At 34.3% G+C, this 10,020-nt stretch overlaps 1 long non-coding RNA gene across 1 annotated transcript in view; it reads right to left on the reverse strand.

The window, feature by feature from the left end:
- The window catches only part of LOC146737950 (uncharacterized), a 45,632-nt gene extending 44,388 nt beyond the window's left edge, over nucleotides 1-1,244 (reverse strand). Inside the window, exon 1 of the long non-coding RNA XR_014930716.1 lies at nucleotides 1,110-1,244. This is a non-coding gene — a long non-coding RNA (uncharacterized LOC146737950). The remainder of the gene's footprint in view (nucleotides 1-1,109) is intronic.
- Nucleotides 1,245-10,020: the final 8,776 nt, after the last annotated feature.

Below are 10,020 nucleotides of genomic sequence, written 5' to 3' on the forward strand. Positions count from 1 at the left end.
TATACTAAGTGGGGATGCAATTTTAAGAAAGAAATGCACATATATTGAGATCATTAATTTACAAATGTAAATAATTAAACTTTAATCATTGTATCATTTTTTTAACACAAACTTGTATCATTTTTATTTTAAATGCAACAACAAAAATTAACTTAATAATTTGATGACACAAGAAACATTACAGTTTTTCCAAAAACAGTCAGAATTTGAAGAAGTCTTTTGTTGTTTGTTTTTAAAAACAACTGGGGCAGTTAAAAGTACATGTACATTTGCCTAAATGCAAACCATCTGGATGAAACAGACACTCAGGAACAATTGATCACAGGAGCTTAAAAAGTTCACAAGAGCATGGTTCATATTTGGAAAATAGCAATGTGGAATAAAATAAATATTAGATTCATAACAATTGTATTATTATTTTGGGTTTTAATTCTCAAATCTTGGGCTATTTGGGGTGGATTTTTGTATATATAATATCAGAGGTACATTACTTGGGGTTTGTAACTACGGTGACATGATACCAAGATCCCGTCACAATCTCGCTCTCGCATAAGCGTTCCAACTCAGAAAAATGCGAATGCGCATGCCCGAGGTAACTAGGATACTGGGATGTCCAGGTGGATCAAAATAGCTGCCCACGGTATGACGGATTACGAGAACTATATTTTCTGTACATTTTCGATGTATTACATTTTTCACTATGATAGCGACAAGAAAAGTTTTATTTTTTCATTACAAACCTTGAACATTGATATGTGTCATGTCAGAAGGTCGTAGCCTCAGTCTCGCTATCTACGAGAAGAGACTTGAATGGGATCTTGACATGATGTCACCATACAGTGCTATGCAAGTTGCAAACCCCAAGTAATGTACCTCTGATAATATAGTATAATAGCAATACTTTCTCCTATTATATTTTGAACCACTGCTTGCACTTGTATGAAAAATAATTGATAAATTCACGTTGATAGCAAAGTTTACTGGTACCCTGGAAAGTACCACGATGTGTAACCATTTAGAAGTGTTCCATAAGACCCATCGATAACGAAAAGAAAAAAACATTTCAGCTAATTTGTTATTATAGAGCAAAGAAACTCTTGAAAACTCACCCAATTTCTGAAGTGAAGCAGTAAAAATTCCAAGCAATTTTGATGAAGAGACATGCAGACACAGCTGTTAACAAGTCAAACACTATCAGGTCTCTGCTGAGTTGAGTGAAGATATGATGATGGTCCTTGTAGATTGTTTGTTTTAAGCTTCTTGCCAAGCAGGGAAAACATGCACAAACTGTGAAAACAAAAACATCATCAATTTAAAAGGACAATCAAATAAACAGCTGTAAATTATACAGTGTGTACCAAGAGCAGATGGTTCAGCCACAATTAAGTTTATTTATTTAATTTTTTATTTATTGACACAACACTGACTTTGGAAGTACAACAGTAAGGTCACTAAAAAACCACAGGATAATAAAAAAAAAATGATTAACAGTAAATGATAAAAAGTAGAAACCAATTACATTTACAAATTACAAGATTCACTGTTCATTAACATATGAAAATACAATACATCTATATATATACTCCTACTATGGGATGCAGCGTCTTATTTCAATGCAATGTTTAAAAAGATTGTGGTTATGCTAAGCTAACAAGAGGTGTTGCTGTCTCATGATCAAGTTGTTTTTTTATAAATTTGGTCAATGCAATATTCATTGCAATATATTTGTTTCTCATTATCATAAATTTATTTTGTCAAATATTAATTAATATTTTGTGACCAAGGCTCAAATTGTTTTTAGAAGCCAGCTGGGCAACAAGTTTCAAGAGCTGGTAGTCCAATGGTAATATTGAGTAGTCCAGTTTAGTAGGTACTTTATAGCCAAGAAAACATTTAGTACTAATGATTTGAAAATTTCGAGTAGTACAGTTGAGCTATTCTAATTTTGGAAAATGGTAGCTACAGGACATGATTTAGTAGTAGTCTGTGCGGATTGGGCTACTGTTAATTAATTTTGTTTGAGCTGGTGAAAATGGCAATCACTGATCTATAATTAGAACATACCCTGGTAGAGATCTAATATTAACAAGAGAACTGGTGATGGTTGTAGAACCATAACTGCCTCAGCTCAAAGATTGTTAAGTAATACAGGGGAATGTGAAGGGGAATGTATTGTAATGTTACCGTATTACCCGGAGCACGGGCCCGGGGGCCTGAACATACAAAATCGAGAAAACTTGGGGGTGGGTGCTTACCCGAGGACCACCCCAAAAAAGATTTAAAAAAGTTGTTTTTGTGATCATATGATAAGGTCAAATAAAGGAATGCTTTCGTACACTTTGTACACATACTTATTTCTTGATTTATGCGAGGTTTCAATGAACGTGAGCACTCGGTCAAGAACTGTGGGAACACTAAGACACAGGGTCGAATTTCAAGAATAAAACTTGTTTTATGTCAGCGAATGAAGTTGTATTACTCACTGAAATTGGCTACAAAGTATGGTAAGTATTGTAATCAATGCACGGTTACTTTTTTAGTAACCGTGATCAGTGCAAGTCGAAATGGCCGAGAAAAACTATCGCTTGTAATCCAAGATGGCGATGACCTCATTAGCATAATTTTGTTCATGCACGTATTGATACATCGCATCGTAATTACTGAAGAATTGAAGAATAGCAGACAGGGTTATGAGACAAATAAACCTTTTATTACAGATGTGAAATGTTTACAAACTATTGTAAATACATAAACATATTCAAATGGCGATACATAAAAAAACAGACTGAAAATAAACTCTGGTCGACCTCATTAACATGATTTATTCACGCACCCACACACATGACAAAATTATGATGCAACAAGTTCCCATCGTCGGCATGCCTCATTATGGTTATCGTAATGGACTTGAGGTCGGCAAAATGTTTTTTCTTCAACGACAGAAAAATAATCCACATGACCGTAATGCCATAGCTGTGATGAAGGATGGAAAGAAAATAGCAAGTTTACGACGTGATGTCTCAAAAGTGCTTGCTCCCGTTCACAGTCAGCTCGCATCGGTGTCGCTGGGTGTATGATAGAGGGAAGTTGTGCAACCAAATTTGCCGAGTTCGCAGTTTTTCGTCGATAAAAAAATACCTAAGGCCAAAATTCAGTTTTTCAGCATTTTTGTAATAAAGACATTATTCTGTATCAATAATCTGCCCAAAATAAGAACATTTCTACTAATTCTTGTGTTTTTTCGACGTTTTTCGAAAAACCTGCGATTAGGCTGCGAAAGTAGAACATTCCAGAGAGGGTGAAACGGAAGAGTATCGCCAAGCAATGGACGCAGGGCTTTTTGGCAACAACCGCAAACGTATCCGTGTCCAGCCATTGGTTGGCCACGTAGAGGTCAAAATACACGTTCTATTTTTACGCGTTAAGTTTGCCAGCTGACTGTGCTCCCGTTATGAATTCACAGTCAGCGAAGTGCTACGTTTTGAAACCAAAGCTAAGTGCTTCAAACCACTCACCAATGTATGGATTATTGCAATATTGTAATATTGGATTCATTGTGAATGAAGAGAAAGCAGAACGTGTGTGCCACATGCTGCGTGGTTCATCTTACGTCGTTAAGTTCAAATGAGTTTTTACGTAAAAACACAAACAAAACAGCCCCATTCAGGGCCACCACACACTCCAAAAAGAGAACTACCGTAACAAACACACTATTTAAATAAATCAAACGCGTTCGTTTTTGACAAATAAAACTTTATTGTTGACCCCGTTCTTGGCTAAAATTCACCCTGGGCGTTTAACCGAGGATGTCCCCAACATGTAACTTTTGTGAAAACAGGGGGTTGGGCGCTTGCCCAGGGAGGGGCGCGTGCCCGGGGTAATACGGTACCTCTGTGTAATTTACAATATATCTGCATTAACTTTCACTGTGAAGGACAATATGGGAGTTGAATTAAATGACTGGTAAAAGCAGGCTGGTCAAATTCTGCGAAATAGTAGTTAGAATTTCTAGATACGCAATTGACACATTGTGAGATATCAAGTGATATTTCCAGAAATGTAGTTAGAATTGAAGCAAAGGAGTGGCATATTAATCCATGAAACATACTCACACATATCCGTACATATCATCCTGTCTTATTGTGTGTGGGCAAAGCTGTCATGCACACAATCGGAAAAATATGTTATTACTGTAAATAATTATGAACAATAAAAACTGAAATTTAGAAAAACTATGAAATATTAATAAGGAAAATATGTGATTTGCTGTACAGTTCCCAGAAAAGTTCCAGTAGTACATACGAGTCGTCAAAACGTACAGTTTGGTGACAGTTGGAAATGATACCAAGATTTAAAGCGCGGTGGTCGTCGCGCAGCGCGTGTTCGAATTTCATGTAAATAAACAATGTATTTTACACGCGTTGTATACGTCTCTATAAGTCCCATATCGAACAGGACGCGGCACAACGACTGCCGTCCTTTAACAATTCCATGAGAATATCGCAACGTTCTTTTAACACATGAAACAGATGTGCATTGGTCAAATTTTGTATAGTTTCAATAGGCATACAAGCACCTGTATATATTTTGACAATAAACCCCTCATTCACATTGTGCAAATACAAACAAGACATGAAACCTTCTTGATAGTAAAAAGTAAGTGTTGTATAAACTCAAATGAAAAGTCTGGAGTCACAGTGAATACTTCTAGCGAGTCACCCCTCTAAAAGAGTCACCCCTCTAAAAACGTCATTACTGTGCCAATGACATTGAACTTTGCTCTTCCATAAAGCAGCAGTTTCTATCTTCAAATAATCAAACCTTGATACCCTGGCTAAGCATGTCCATTGTTTCACAACGACTGTCCCAAGGGATTTTCGTCTTCTCAAGATAACCGTCCCAAGGTTGTTTTGTTTACTAGAAGAACATGTCTTTTGGCAGAATTTCTTGTATTAATTTCCATTGCACAAACAAGTAGCAAATAATGTTACTGAAGCACAGAATTTGCATGATTTTTTCTCCCCGGCCATTCACACAAACTGCAAACGAAGTCTTTCACCTTTCCAGTTGTTGACACTTTGCAACCGCCTTGATGGATGTATTTTGACTCTTGATTCTGACCTTGCATTCCGGCTAAAATTACTGCCCTTTCATACCAGTTCAATTTCCTTTAATTATTACATCCAAATTTCATGATATTTAATATTTAAAACCAACCTTTATTTCACAGTCACTTTAGTTTTCACTTTTCTAAAATTATTTTACAGATTCAAAGACTTTTCACTCCCATCATGCAATCTCCCATAGTACTTCCGCAGACACAGTGGCGATCGCCAACATATCTACAAATAACCTCGCTCTCAGGAGCTGAGGAATGACATCCAATCTGTACTACTCTTAGCTGAATCAATCTCTTTCTAGTTCAATCGAGCAAAGTTTTTAAAACTATGAAGCAAAAATCATTCCATCTTCCCCATCGCCAGATAATTGTTGGGTTTTTACGAAAGACACTATTGCAATGTGCAATGCTACTTACATACAATTACTACATAAATGGGATGGGTTTTCTTGACTGACAAAGTTTAAAAAAATATGTCTCCTGCAAAACTAAGCTGTTTACAATACTGTAAAATAATTATTTTGCTATTTGCTATATACCTTTTTCCCATATTTTACATTCAACTCATCAAAAAGCAGTGAAAATAAACTCCAATACAAAACACCCAAATAGTCTTTTCAGCAAAAATTAATTCCAGCTAAAATAAAAGTATTTCACAGTAACCTTGTAAATATACATATACAAGCACCATAAACAGAAACTTGTCTAAACTGCTGTAAAATACTTTAGCTGGTATTAATTTTCACTGAATATACTTTTCGGGTATTTTGGATGGAATGTATTTTTACTGATTTTTGACAAGTTGAATGTAAAATATAGGAAAAAAGGTATTTTCGCTGGATTTTATTTTCACTGAACAAAAATAGTGAAAATTAATTCCAAGCGAAAATAAAGTATTCCACAGTAAACAACATTTTTCTTTCACTAAAGACTTTTGAAAAAACATGTGTATAAATTGAAGGCCTTGGCAAACTAAACAACTTTCTTTAGCCCCTTGTGTATCTAGATTTAGACATATTTGTTTAAAATGCAAAAGATTTTAGGTATAAGAAATAATATAAAGAGACAGCAGGATAGGTTCACAAGAAGGCTACTGACCATTAAAGTAATATCAGGCTAATCAGCTGCATGGCATACACATACACACATGGAATAACAGCATTGATGACATTGTTAGCATTAACACTGCCGTCGCCTTCTCATCATACTCAGATCATACCTATCATTCTACACTGGACACATAAGAGCATCCCTAAGATGTGCTGGTAAATAGCACAAGGCTCCCTAGGGCATTAGATATTTGTTGAACACTGGTAGGATACTGGAAGTACGGTACCTTTGAACATTTTGAGGCCATGTAAACTTAGCTATCACAGACAAAATCGCACTCTCAGTGAACAAAAACTGAGTCTACAAAGAGTTGATTACAAAATAAACTGGAATTTTCAGAGTTCAATGACAATGTAATTTAAAATGGAACTAGGCGTGACAAGTGAGATGCAGAAGAAAATTCGAATTAATTGCAAAAAAATGTTGGTATACGACCAAGCTCAGATTTGATTTCGTGAATTGAAATTAAAATAAAATAAGAATATAAAATTACAAACTAGACTCTGAAAATACATGTACCAATCTACTTACCGGTAACTATAAATGCATATGATACTAATTTGCTCAACTGAAATCAAATTAATTAGTGAGAGGTTAATTTTAAAAAATAAAAATCACTGATAGATGTTCAAAAATGGAACCAAATCGGCGTAGGAAAATTTGGCTTTCTGTTTATGACAAGAATTCCTTGATTTGGTGAGCAACATTTTGCTCATCAAGTTTTGCTCACAACTAACCTCAACCAAATCAACCACTGCTGAATATTCACCATTTAAAAAAAACAATTTCCCAAAATCTTAATTTGAAATTTGAAATTTAATGAATTACGAGCATGGGTAAGGTACTATGTGACCTCAAATTCTTATTGTGGAGTGAAACCTATAATTTTAACTAGAATACACAAATGTTTCTACATGATGGATGATCTGCCAGATCTCAATGGTAGTTGACACCAGAGGGCATACTTTATAGAACCTTGAAGAGGGAAAAGCAAATATTTTGTGTGTGCAAACAAAATTCAACTCTGCCTAACTACAACCATGTAAACAATACCATTGTTCAGTTCTCTGGTTCTGTGACTGGGCACAATAGAACCAAATGATCCCTGAATTTCTAGTGTCATAGGATAGAAAAGACACAAATGATAAAACACAAAAAAAATTTTCGCACCATTTTGACCAACAAGCACATTTGGATATTTAGAAAAGTTCTGTAAACAGTGAAAAATTCATAAAAGTATCAGTGACTATCGTGAAATTTTGTTTTCACAATTGCCAGAAAATCATCAAATTGTTGAAATATATAGCAGTGAAAATTAAGCATTTTACAGTATAAATATTAAGTTGATTGAATGATCACCAGTAATGGTTGCACCAAGCCAATATGTCGTGTTACTGTCGCACACCAGTGTTGGAATGGTTTTAATGTCATTCAACAGCAAGGTCATTTTTACATTCTATCAGAACTAAATTTGTGTATCGTGCAAATATTTGAATAATTTTTATAATTTTTACCATATTTAATTTCTAAATTTTTGGCCAAATAGAAGTTGGTATTGCTTAGAATTTTTTTATCAAAAGTTTGAGTGACAAAAATACATTGTACATTTGTATATCGCAAGAAGGCTCCACAAGTTGCCAATGGCAACAAAAAGGCTAAACCTTCTACAAGACTGCTATAAAGATCGTGACATTCACAATTAACGGGAGTTAGTTTCTATATTGGATGGTCAAATCAAATACAACATAGAAATCGGGTAAATAGAATATGTAGTAGTGGATGTTTGATATTTGCGGAACAAATATGAACAATTAGGCACTCAGAAGTTGTCCTTGATAGACCCCCAATTTTGTGTTAACTACAAAAGAATCCGTGACTTTGAATACACGTAGTTGATCAACTTCTTGGACAACTTCCTAATGAGAGAACCCAGCCCATTTTGAATTAGCTCACTAAATGATGAGCACACTAGACCAACACATTTAAGGTAGCGAGAACGATAAAACAGTAATAGTTTAATTGTCATTAGAGCTTTCCCCTACTGAGCATGCAGCTTTGGCATTGCACAGTGTTTTCAGAAAGCTGAGATATAGAAGAATACAATCGTGTCTGTTTTGAGTTCATATTTACACAAGTTACGAATGTTTTTTCCTTAATGATGACCAAAGTCAATGATGAACACACAAAATAATGACCAGAGTAAATGATGAGCACACTAAATAATGACCAAAGTAAATGATGAACACACAAAATGATGAACAGAGTAAATGATGAGCACACTAAATGATCACCAAAGTAAATTTTTTTTTTTTTTATTAACAAATAATATAAAAGTACATCACAAACAATAGTGGTAGGTGGCAAAGTATTGGTATTTATAAATATGCAATGAATGTATGGGCTTATAATAATAGATTAAGATTTACAGCCTACAATGAAGTAAATTCTTGGAATTTGCCAGCAGTTTGTGCTTGCCTTTTTTTAACTAGAATCTTATTTTTCAATTCTCGTAAGAAGCCATTAAAACTAATATGAAAAGAACGGTTTCTGAAATATTTTTACTTGTATATGTACCATTTTCCAAGTAAAATACAGTAATTCATAATGAAATTATCTCTATTAAGTGGTATTAATCCAAACACTACATCTTTACAAGATAATTGTTTATAATCAGATATAGCTACCTCATACCAGCGTGTTAAATCACTCCAAAAACAATTTATTATATTACACTGGAATAGGAAGTGACATAATGTGTACACCTTGTCACAATCATTACATAAATCAGTATCTATTATACCCCATTTCTATAACCTAGTCTTACATGGAAAGATTCTATGGAGTATTTTATATTGAAAAGCCTGAAGTTTAGTTTCACTGGTAATATTAAATGACATTAAAATATTGTACCCACTGATCATTTTGAATGTCCTCAAAGATTGCTGGTCATTTGTGAACTGCAATTATAGCTGGCACTTCAAGAGTATTCATAAATAGATTGTAATATTGTTTGCAAGATAGTACATTACAAGTTATTGTATTGTAGGTTCGTGACCTCTGACCATCATAAATGTTCTTCCATCGAGATGGGATGGCCGCATTTATTGTTAAATAATTCAAAAAGTTGAATGATCTTGTATTGAATTTATTTAATAACCTATCTACATTTAAAAAACCTTTTTCATTAAAGATGTCTTTTACGTAAAGAATGCCTGCTCTAAAGCAATTTCTAAAGAATAAAGTATTTTTGTCACTTGTAACGTGGATATTATACCACAGTGATTGGTTCAGAATGTCATGCTTTGTCATTGGATCGTCATCAGACAACTTTGAGTAACATTCAACAATTTGTTTATAGAATCGGGGTAGTGTGGTTGGAATGGCAGATGGAGGAAATTTTCCATTAATAAAATCACATACAGAATATACATTAAAATAACTTTCTGGAATTAATCTCCAACTGGCTACAGTTGGATTAATAAATTGTTTAATCCAGTTACATTTCAAGGAATTCATGTAACACCGAGAGTCCAGCATGTTTAGACCACCACACTATCTTTCTCGTGATCACATTTCTCTTTATTTTGTCATTTTTTCCAGACCAGAGAAATTTATAAATTAGTGTCTGCATTTGGTTAATCCCCCAATCTGGTGTATAAAGAATCAAACTAATGTACGAGATCTGAGAAATGGCGAGAGATTTAATAATGGTTATTTTACCTAATAAAGATAGATCCCGTTGCTGCCAGATATTTAAGATACTTTTCATTTTCTCTAACCGTGTAGTATAG

This window comes from Saccoglossus kowalevskii, chromosome 10 (genome assembly GCF_978046115.1).
Source record: "Saccoglossus kowalevskii chromosome 10, keSacKowa6.1, whole genome shotgun sequence".
Classification (NCBI taxonomy): Eukaryota; Metazoa; Hemichordata; class Enteropneusta; family Harrimaniidae; genus Saccoglossus; species Saccoglossus kowalevskii.